The sequence below is a fragment of the Piliocolobus tephrosceles genome, chromosome 9, assembly GCF_002776525.5.
Source record: "Piliocolobus tephrosceles isolate RC106 chromosome 9, ASM277652v3, whole genome shotgun sequence".
NCBI classification, from domain to species: Eukaryota; Metazoa; Chordata; class Mammalia; order Primates; family Cercopithecidae; genus Piliocolobus; species Piliocolobus tephrosceles.
In genome coordinates, this window is record NC_045442.1 from 91,064,567 (window position 1) to 91,075,769 (window position 11,203).

Sequence of the window (11,203 nt, forward strand, 5' to 3'; positions counted from 1 at the left end):
CAAAAGAAAAAAGAAGAAAAAGAAATGAACAAAGCCTGCAAGAAGTATGGGATTATGTAAAAAGACCAAATCAACGTCTGATTGGGGTGCCTGAAAGTGAGGGGGAAATGGAACCAAGTTGGAAAACACTCTTCAGGATATCATCCAGGAGAACATCCCCAACCTAGTAGGGCAGGCCAACATTCAAATTCAGGAAATACAGAGAACACCACAAAGATACTCCTCGAGAAGAGCAACTCCAAGACACATAATTGCCAGATTCACCAAAGTTGAAATGAAGGAAAAAATCTTAAGGGCAGCTAGAGAGAAAGGTCGGGTTACCCACAAAGGGAAGCCCATCAGACTAACAGCAGACCTCTTGGCAGAAACTCTACAAGCCAGAAGAGAGTGGGGGCCAATATTCAACGTTCTTAAAGAAAAGAATTTTAAACGCAGAATTTCATATCCAGCCAAACTAAGTTTCATAAGTTAAGGAGAAATAAAATCCTTTACAGATAAGCAAATGCTTAGAGATTTTGTCACCACCAGGCCTGCCTTACAAGAGACCCTGCAGGAAGCCCTAAACATGGAAAGGAACAACCGGTACCAGCCATTGTAAAAACATGCCAAAATGTAAAGACCATCGAGGCTAGGAAGAAACTGCATCAACTAATGAGCAAAATAACCAGTTAATATCATAATGGCAGGATCAAGTTCACACATAACAATATTAAGCTTAAATGTAAATGGACTAAATGGTCCAATTAAAAGACACAGACTGGCAAACTGGATAAAGAGTCAAGACCCATCAGTCTGCTGTATTCAGGAGACCCATCTCACATGCAGAGACATACATAGCTCAAAATAAAGGGATGGAGGAAGATCTACCAAGCAAATGGAGAACAAAGAAAAACAGGGCTTGCAATCCTAGTCTCTGATAAAATAGACTTTAAACCATGAAAGATCAAAGGAGACAAAGAAGGCCATTACATAATGGTAACGGGATCAATTCAACAGGAAGAGCTAACTATCCTAAATATATATGCACCCAATACGGGAGCACCCAGATTCATAAAGCAAGTCCTTAGAGACTTACAAAGGGACTTAGACTCCCATACAATAATAATGGGAGACTTCAACACTTCACTGTCAACATTAGACAGATCAATGAGACAGAAAGTTAACAAGGATATCCAGCAATTGAACTCATCTCTGCACCAAGCAGACCTAATAGACATCTACAGAACTCTCCACCCCAAGTCAACAGAATATACATTCTTCTCAGCACCACATCACACTTATTCCAAAATTGACCACATAATTGGAAGTAAAGCACTCCTCAGCAAATGTACAAGAACAGAAATTATAACAAACTGTCTCTCAGACCACAGTGCAATCAAACTAAAACTCAGGACTAAGAAACTCAATCAAAACCACTCAACTACATGGAAACTGAACAACCTGCTCCTGAATGACTACTGGGTACATAACAAAATGAAGGCAGAAATAAATATGTTCTTTGAAACCAATGAGAATAAAGATACAACATACCAGAATCTCTGGGACACATTTAAATCAGTGTGTAGAGGGAAATTTATAGCACTAAATGCCCACAAGGGAAAGCAGGAAAGATCTAAAATTGACACTCTAACATCACAATTAAAAGAACTGGAGAAGCAAGAGCAAACACATTCAAAAGCTAGCAGAAGGCAAGAAATAACTAAGATCAGAGCAGAACTGAAGGAGATAGAGACACAAAAAACCCTCCAAAAAATCAATGAATCCAGGAGTTGGTTTTTTGAAAAAATCAACGAAATTGACAGACCACTAGCAAGACTAATAAAGAAGAAAAGAGAGAAGAATCAAATAGATGCAATAAAAAATGATAAAGGGGATATCACCACCAACCCCACAGAAATACAAACTACCATCAGAGAATACTATAAACACCTCTCCTCAAATAAACTAGAAAATCTAGAAGAAATGGATAATTTCCTGGACACTTACACTCTTCCAAGACTAAACTAGGAAGAAGTTGAATCCCTGAATAGACCAATAGCAGGCTCTGAAATTGAGGCAATAATTAATAGCCTACCAACCAAAAAAAGTCCATGACCAGATGGATTCACAGCTGAATTCCACCAGAGGTACAAGGAGGAGCTGGTACCATTCCTTCTGAAACTATTCCAATCAATAGAAAAGGAGGGAATCCTCCCTAACTCATTTTATGAGGCCAACATCATCCTGATACCAAAGCCTGGCAGAGACACAACAAAAAAAGAAAATTTTAGACCAATCTCCCTGATGAACTTCGATGCAAAAATCCTCAATAAAATACTGGCAAACTGGATTCAGCAGCACATCAAAAAGCTTATCCACCATGATCAAGTGGGCTTCATCCCTGGGATGCAAGGCTGGTTCAACATTCGCAAATCAATAAATGTAATCCAGCATATAAACAGAGCCAAAGACAAGAATCACATGATTATCTCAATAGATGCAGAAAAGGCTTTTGACAAAATTCAACAGCTCTCCATGCTAAAAATGCTCAATAAATTCAGTATTGATGGAACATACCTCAAAATAATGAGCTATTTATGACAAACCCACAGCCAATATCATACTGAATGGGCAAAAACTGGAAAAATTCCCTTTGAAAACTGGCACAAGACAGGGATGCCCTCTCTCACCACTCCTCTTTAACATAGTGTTGGAAGTTCTGGCTAGGGCAATCAAGCAAGAGAAAGAAATCAAGGGTATCCAGTTAGGAAAAGAAGTCAAATTGTCCCTGTTTGCAGATGACATGATTGTATATTTAGAAAACCCCAGTGTCTCAGCCCAAAATCTCCTTAAGCTGAGAAGAAATTTCAGCAAAGTCTCAGGATACAAAATTAATGTGCAAAAATCACAAGCATTCTTATATACCAGTAACAGACCAACAGAGAGCCAAATCATGAATGAACTTCCATTCACAATTGCTTCAAAGAGAATAAAATACCTAGGAATCCAACTTACAAGGGATGTAAAGGACCTCTTCAAGGAGAACTACAAACCACTGCTCAGTGAAATAAAAGAGGCCACAAACAAATGGAAGAACATACCATGCTCATGGATAGGAAGAATCAATATCGTGAAAATGGCCATACTGCCCAAGGTTATTTATAGATTCAATGCCATCCCCATCAAGCTACCAATGAGTTTCTTCACAGAATTGGAAAAAACTGCTTTAAAGTTCATATGGAACCAAAAAAGAGCCTGCATTGCCAAGACAATCCTAAGTCAAAAGAACAAAGCTGGAGGCATCACGCTACCTGACTTCAAACTATACTACAAGGCTACAGTAACCAAAACAGCATGGTACTGGTACCAAAACAGAGATATAGACCAATGGAACAGCACAGACTCCTCAGAAATAATACCACACATCTACAGCCATCTGATCTTTGACAAACCTGAGAGAAACAAGAAATGGGGAAATGATTCCCTATTTAATAAATGGTGCTGGGAAAATTGGCTAGCCATAAGTAGAAAGCTGAAACTGGATCCTTTCCTTACTCCTTATACGAAAATTAATTCAAGATGGATTAGAGACCCTTAAATGTTAGACCTAATACCATAAAAACCCTAGAAGGAAACCTAGGTAGTACCATTCAGGACATAGGCTTGGGCAAGAACTTCATGTCTAAAACACCAAAAGCAATGGCAGCAAAAGCCAAAATTGACAAATAGGATCTAATTAAACTAAAGAGCTTCTGCACAGCAAAAGAAACTACCATCAGAGTGAACAGGCAACCTACAGAATGGGAGAAAATTTTTGCAATCTACTCATCTGACAAAGGGCTAATATCCAGAATCTACAAAGAACTCAAACAAATTTACAAGAAAATCAAACAACCCCATCAAAAAGTGGGCAAAGGATATGAACAGACATTTCTCAAAAGAAGACATTCATACAGCCAACAAACACATGAAAAAATGCTCATCATCACTCGCCATCAGAGAAATGCAAATCAAAACCACAATGAGATACCATCTCACACCAGTTACAATGGCAATCATTAAAATGTCAGGAAACAACAGATGCTGGAGAGGATGTGGAGAAATAGGAACACTTTTACACTGTTGGTGGGATTGTAAACTAGTTCAACCATTATGGAAAACAGTATGGCAATTCCTCAAGGATCTAGAACTAGATGTACCATATGACCCAGCCATCCCACTACTGGGTATATACCCAAAGGATTATAAATCATGCTGCTATAAAGACACATGCACACTTATGTTTATTGCAGCACTATTCACAATGCAAAGATTTGGAATCAACCCAAATGTCCATCAGTGACAGACTGGATTAAGAAAATGTGGCACATATACACCATGGAATATTATGCAGCCATAAAAAAGGATGAGTTTTTGTCCTTTGTAAGGACATGAATGCAGCTGTAAACCATCATTCTTAGCAAACTATCACAAGAAGAGAAAACCAAACACCCCATGTTCTCACTCATAGGTGGGAACTGAACAATGACATCACTTGGACTTGGGAAGGGGAACATCACACACTGGAGCCTATCATGTGGAGGGGGGAGGGGGGAGGGATTGCATTGGGAGTTATACCTGATATAAATGACGTATTGATGGGTGCAGCACACCAACATGGCAGAAGTATACATATGTAACAAACCTGTACATTATGCACATGTACCCTAGAACTTAAAGTATAATAAAAAAAAAGAAAAAAAGAAAAGAAAAGAAATAAAGTAGCTGGCTGGGCATGGTGGCTCATTCCTGTAATCCCAGCACTTCAGGAGGCCAAGGCGGGTGGATCACCTGATTTCAGGAATTTGAGACCAGCCTGGCCAACATGGCAAAACCCCGTCTCTACTAATAATCAGGTGTGGTGGTGCCCACCTGTAATCCCAGCTACTTGCAAGGCTGAGGCAGGAGAACTGCTTGTACCTGGGAGGTGGAAGTTGCAGTGCCCTGAGATCACCGAGATCACGCAACTGCACTCCAGCCTGACCAACAGAGGGAGACTCTGTGTAAATAATAAAAATAAAAATAAAGTAATTTACTTCTGGAATGGCAAAATGATTTCCATGAGCCTTCTCTCTAGTGAAACAACCTTACTTGGTGAATTTTTTTTTAAACAACCATTTAATGTTTTTGGAAATTGTTTGTTGTTGTTGTTGTTTGTTTGAGATGGAGTTTTGCTCTCATTGCCCAGGCTGGAATGCAGTGGCACAATCTCAGCTCACCACAACTTCCACCTCCCAGATTCAAGCGATCCTCCTGCCTCAGCCTCCCGAGTAGCTGGGATTACAGGCACTAGTCACAATGCCTGGCTAAATTTGTATTTTTAGTAGAGATGGGGCTTCCTCCATGTTGGTCAGGCTGGTCTCAAACTCCCAACCTCAGGTGATCCGCCCATTTTGGCCTCCCAAAATGCTGGGATTACAGGCATGAGCCACTATGCCCGGCCTCAAATGTTTCTATTAAAGTACATGTTTTTGGACGGGCACGGTGGCTTCTGCCTATAATCCCAGCATTTTGGGAGGCCAAGGTGGGTGGATCACCTGAGGTCGGTAGTTTGAGACCAATCTGGCCAACATGGTGAAATCCCGTCTCTACTAAAAATACAAAAATTAGCTGGTCATGATGATGCATGCTTGTAATCCCAGCTACTCGGAAGGCTGAGGCAGGACAATCACTTGAACCCAGGAGGTAGATGTTATGGTGAGCTGAGATCATGACACTGCACTCCAGCCTAGGCAACAAGAGTGAAACTGCATCTCAAAAAAAAAAAAAAAAAAAGAAAGAAAGAAAAGAAAAAGAAAAGAAACATTTGAACATACAAAGTACCACGTGTCATATGTCTTATCTTCTTTCCTATTGTATATTAATGTGTACAGACATTGTTACAGAACTCTCCTTTCGGCAGATAAGCCAAACAATGTTTAATAAAACCAGAATTTACTTAAATATGCAAATATCAGGCACGTAATTGTTTATAACACATATCTGAGTTAATTTTCAAAAGTGTCTTTGAACACTAATATTTATTACACTGTGCAGATTAAAAGCATGTTATTTGAAGAAAGTACTCCTACTTTATACTTGTGATATGTTTAAATGATGTGCCAATTTCGATTTGTCTGAAGCCAAGATTGGATATAAATCAAGAACATTCTGCATTTGTATGTATTGTGATGGAATGCCATATTTTCCTTCCTAGGAGTATGCGCCACAGTACAGTTTTCCCAGACAAGCTATCCTGTCTCTGCCAATTATTACTTGTGTGACCTATGTGGTGGTTTAATCTTTCTATACCTCAGTTATCTCAGCTTCAGAGTGAAGATAATATTTCCTATCTCACAGATACTGAACAGTCTGACATGGTGTTTTTCTGTTATTAGAGATAAAGGCATGTAAGTTCAGAATTTAAATATTAGAAATAAAATTGGTGGTCACTCCATTATATGAAAGAAGTTTCTTCTTCTTTGTTAATATGAGATTCTTTTTATTTATATTTTTTTATTTATTTGAGACAGAGTCTCAGTTGCCCAGGTTGGAGTGCAGTGGTGTGATCTCAGCTCATTGCAACCTCCACCTCCCAGGTTCAAGTGATTCTCCTGCCTCAGCCTCCCAAATAGTTGGAACTATAGGCACACACCACCACACCCAGCTAATTTTTATATTTTTAGTAGAGAAGGGTTTTCACCATGTTGACTAGGCTGGTCTTGAACTCCTGATCTCAGGTGATCCACCTGCTTCAGCCTCCCAAAGTGCTGGGATTACAGGCATAAGCCACCGTGCCTGGCTGAGATTCTTTTTAGAATTTGCATTTTTTTTTTCAAGTTTTCCTTCTGTTTAAAACATATGAAACAACTGTGTTTAATTCAAATAGAATACTCTCTCTTTTCTAAAAAAATAAAATACTCTCTTGAGCCCTGTCTGTTATTACTTGATTAAATATGGTGTGAACTAAGAAGCTGATTTTGTTTTCTTCTAAATGAATAGCCAGTTGATCTTTCATGTCAAATTCATTCACTATTATTTCATGGAATTGAAATTTCTTTTTTATTGTATGCAAAATTATCCTTTGGAGTGGCTATTGCATTTGTAGTCTCTGCATTACTTTTCACAGTTTTCTACTGCTGGTGCTTAACCCAGATGGGCCAGTCACAGGACCTCACCCTCTTAGTCTCACATTGAAGATTTCATTGATGAGTATTTGATTAAGTTGAACCACTGAGAGCTTATCCTAAGATTTTCATAACTGGAGGTGTTTATGTTCTAATTACTTGGTGACTGGAATGCATTTTCAATAAGAGAAAAAAATGTGTGGAAATGTAGGAAAGCAAAGAGAAGCATGATGGTGAACAGGCTCAAGCAGTGTTTGAGCTGTTGATTCTTCAGCTCAAAGACCCACACCATACCTCTGCTGTGGCTTCTTCATGAAGCCAATAAATACCAATATCTGGCTGGGCATGTATGACTCACACTTCAAATCCCAGTGCTTTGGGAGGATTGCTTGAAGCCAGGAGTTGGAAACCAACCTCGGCAACATAATGAGACCCCATCTCTGAAAAGAATAAAAGAAAATTAGCTGTGTGGGGTGATTTGCATCTGTCATCCCAGCTGTTTGTGAGATTGAGGTGGCAGGTTGCTTGAGTCCACACGTTCAAGTTTACAGTGAGCTGTGATCGCACCACTGCACTCCAGCCTGGGTGACAGAGCAGGACCCTGTCTCTAAATACTTAACACATACATACATACCACTATTTTCCATATACCATCATCTTTCTGAGTTCTGCTACAATGAATTATTCATTGATACTATGCTAAACATATTTTAATTACTATGACTTTATTTATTTATTTATTTATTTATTTATTTATTTATTTATTTTTGAGACGGAGTTTCACTCTTTTTGTCCAGGCTGGAGTGCAATGGCGTGATCTTGGCTTACCACAGCCTTCGCCTCCCAGGTTCAAGTGATTAACCTGCCTTAGCCTCCTGAGTAGCTGGGATTACAGGCATGTGCCACCATACCCGGCTAATTTTGTATTTTTAGTAGAGATGGGGTTTCACCATGTTGGTCAGGCTGGTCTCAAACCCCCGACCTCAGGTGATCCAAAGTGCTGGGTGTTAGGCAGGAACCTAGACCCAACATGGCGGTATCACCCGATATGGCAGGTCCTTTGTTAGGACTTCCCACCCTTCACTTCCTGCTAAGACTTTCTGTGTGCCGAAAAAGCCCACGCCGGCCAAAAACCCCCCACTCTGCGCAAACTCCTGGACACGTCATTCCTCAGAAATAGAAACCTAACTCAGGAAACCAAAACCTACAGACTCCGCCTACCTCACCCTATAAAAGGCCCCTGATACCTGCCCTGCGTGTGACTTCCTCGGCCCTCCTCCTAGAGGACTGGTGAACCTTGCCCGGGAGCCCAGTAAAGGCTACCTCTGTTCTCATCTGCCTCCTGTCTTCTTGCTCGGGTCCCCATTACATTACATTGGTGCCGAAACCTGGGAGGAGACCCCTCCTGGACCCCTGCCAGTTCAGGCAGGCTCTCCTCTCCCCAAGCCAGGACCTCCTCTGCCAGCCAGGAGCCCTTTTACCAAATCCAAGACTCAATTCGATCACTGCTGGGTAAGTTTTCCCTTGTCCTGCAGGCTCCAGGAGTCCCTGCCCAAAAATGTGGCCATGTCAGGGCTTCCCCCATCTGTCACTTGTGACGTTGGCACTGGGGACTAGGAGATGTCCAACCTCCCTGGAAGCCACTATATCCCGCACTCCACGTGGCAGTGGGAGGATGCTCCCGTTGCCTCTGGACTGTCCGCCTCAGGATCATGGGGGATGCCCAGTCCAAACCAGACTGAAAATACCCTTTGGGGTGCCTCTTGGCTAATTTACAGATTTTAGGTCTCAGCCAAGACCTAAAATGAAAGCGGCTTATTTTCTTCTGCACAGTGGCATGGCTGCAGTATAAGTTAGATAATCAGTCTCAGTGGTCTGCAGAGGGCACTCTAGACTTTAACATCCTCACAGACCTGACCAACTTCTGCAAGAGACTAGGCAAATGATCCGAGGTACCTACGTTCAGGCCTTTTGGGACTTGCGCTCCCGCCCAGACCTCTGTGCCCAACGTTTGTTGGCCTAGGTCTTGCTGGTGACATCTTCTTCCTCAGGCCAGAAGAACAATCGCCCCTCTTTCTCTGAGCCCCCTGATACTCTTTCCCTGCCCCCACTTAGGTTCCCCACTCAACCTCCCCCTTACACTGACCCATCATCATCTCCGTCCTTGTCAGCGCCACCCCTTTTCTCCACTCCTCCTGTGTCCCCACCAAACCTGACAGACCCTGTCTCTCCTACCTCCTCCTCCTCGCCTGTCTCAGCCCATACCTGGTCCAGGACCGACCTCCTGTGCCCCTTGCGGGAAGTGGCAGGTGCCGAAGGAGTGGTCCTGGTCCATGTGCTGTTTTCGCTGGCAGACCTGTCTAAGATTGAAGAGCATGTAGGCTCTTTCTCAGCCAACCCCACTCTGTATATCAAAGAGTTCAGATACCTATGCCAGGTGTGTGACCTCACCTGGCATGATCTCCATGTCATTATGACCTCAACACTGTCCCTTGAGGAATGGGAACGTATCCTAGCGGCAGCCAGGCAGCACGCTGACCAGGTTCATTTAACTGACCCCACCATGCCAGTCGGCACTGAGGCGGTGCCCTCGGCCGAGCCCGACTGGGACTACCAGGTTGGGCAGGCAGGCCGCCACCACCGAGACATGATGGTCCAATGCCTTCTTGCCGGCATGCAGGCAGCCTCCAATAAGTCAGTCAACTTTGATAAATTAAAGGAGGTAGTCCAAGGCTCAGATGAGCATTTCAGCCATTTTTTTTAATCGACTGATTGAGGCACTCATTCAGTACACCTGCCTTGACTCTGCCTCCCCCGCAGGAGGAACCATCTTGGCTACGTACTTTATTTCTCAGTCGGCTCTGGATATCCGGAAAAAGTTAAAAAAGGTGGAGGATGGCCCTCAAACTCCCATCCAGAATTTAGTCAAACTGGCCTTCAAGGTCTACAACTCCAGGAAGGAAGCAGCTGAGGCCCAGCGACAGGCCAGGCTAAAATAGAAGGTACAACTCCAAACCCAGGCCTTGGTAGCAGCCCTGAGGCTGGCTGGCTCCAGGAGCTCTCAGAGAGGAGTTACTCCCAGAGCGCCACCTGGTGCCTGCTTCAAGTGCAGCAACGAAGGCCACTGGGCCAAGCAGTGCCACAACCCTAAGGAGCCAACTCACCCCTGTCTGAGCTGTTGCCAGATGGGCCATTGGAAGTCAGACTGCCCCAACCTGAGGACGGTCGCTATGCCTCCACATGACGACCCTCCTCCAGGTACTAGAGGCAGCTTCCAGCTCCTCGACACCGACGAAGATTGAAGAGGCCCAGACTCAGGAACCCCTCTTACTCTTGCGGAGCCCAGGGCTATGCTCCAGGTAGCAGGCGTAGGGGCAACCATTCTCCTAGAAGCTCCACATTCCGCACTATCCACAGTCATCTGCAAAAGGAGGACCATACACCATAATCCCTGCCATCCCCACCGCTGCCAAGCTCCTTGGTCTTCCCTCCTGGTACCACCTGTCCCAGCTGAAAAAGGCACCCACCCAACATGATTCCAATTGGACCACTCAGGTTGCTACCCTTACCAAGTTACAACTCACATGAGCAGGTAACAACCCTCTGCCTGACCTTCCTTGGCCACCTAGTCCTCCCAAGTCTAGGTAAGTCTCCTGTCCAAGCTTCCCCCACTAACCCATTCCAGTGGAGGTTCTACCTTTCCGAGACCTGGACCCAAGGAAATCGCATGAGCTCCCTCACCATAGCCACAGTAGATTGCCAACCCCAAGGGTGCCAAAGTCAAGTAACCTTTAATTTCTCCTCCTTCAACAGTGTGTCCCATGAGTGGAGACACCCATATATCTGTTTCACATATGATCAGACATATGATGCTTGTCGATCTACTTGGGTTGAAACCAGTGGGGGCTGTCCTTATAACTACTGCAACATGCACAAGGCCATACAGGACACCAAAGAAACCCTCTGGCAGCAGCTCACTTCCTCCGTGCAGCTGACTATGAACCTTAAGTCTTCCTTTTTCCTCACCATCCCTGACCCTTGGGACTTGAGGTGGGCAGCAGGGGTGGAGGCCCGCCTCT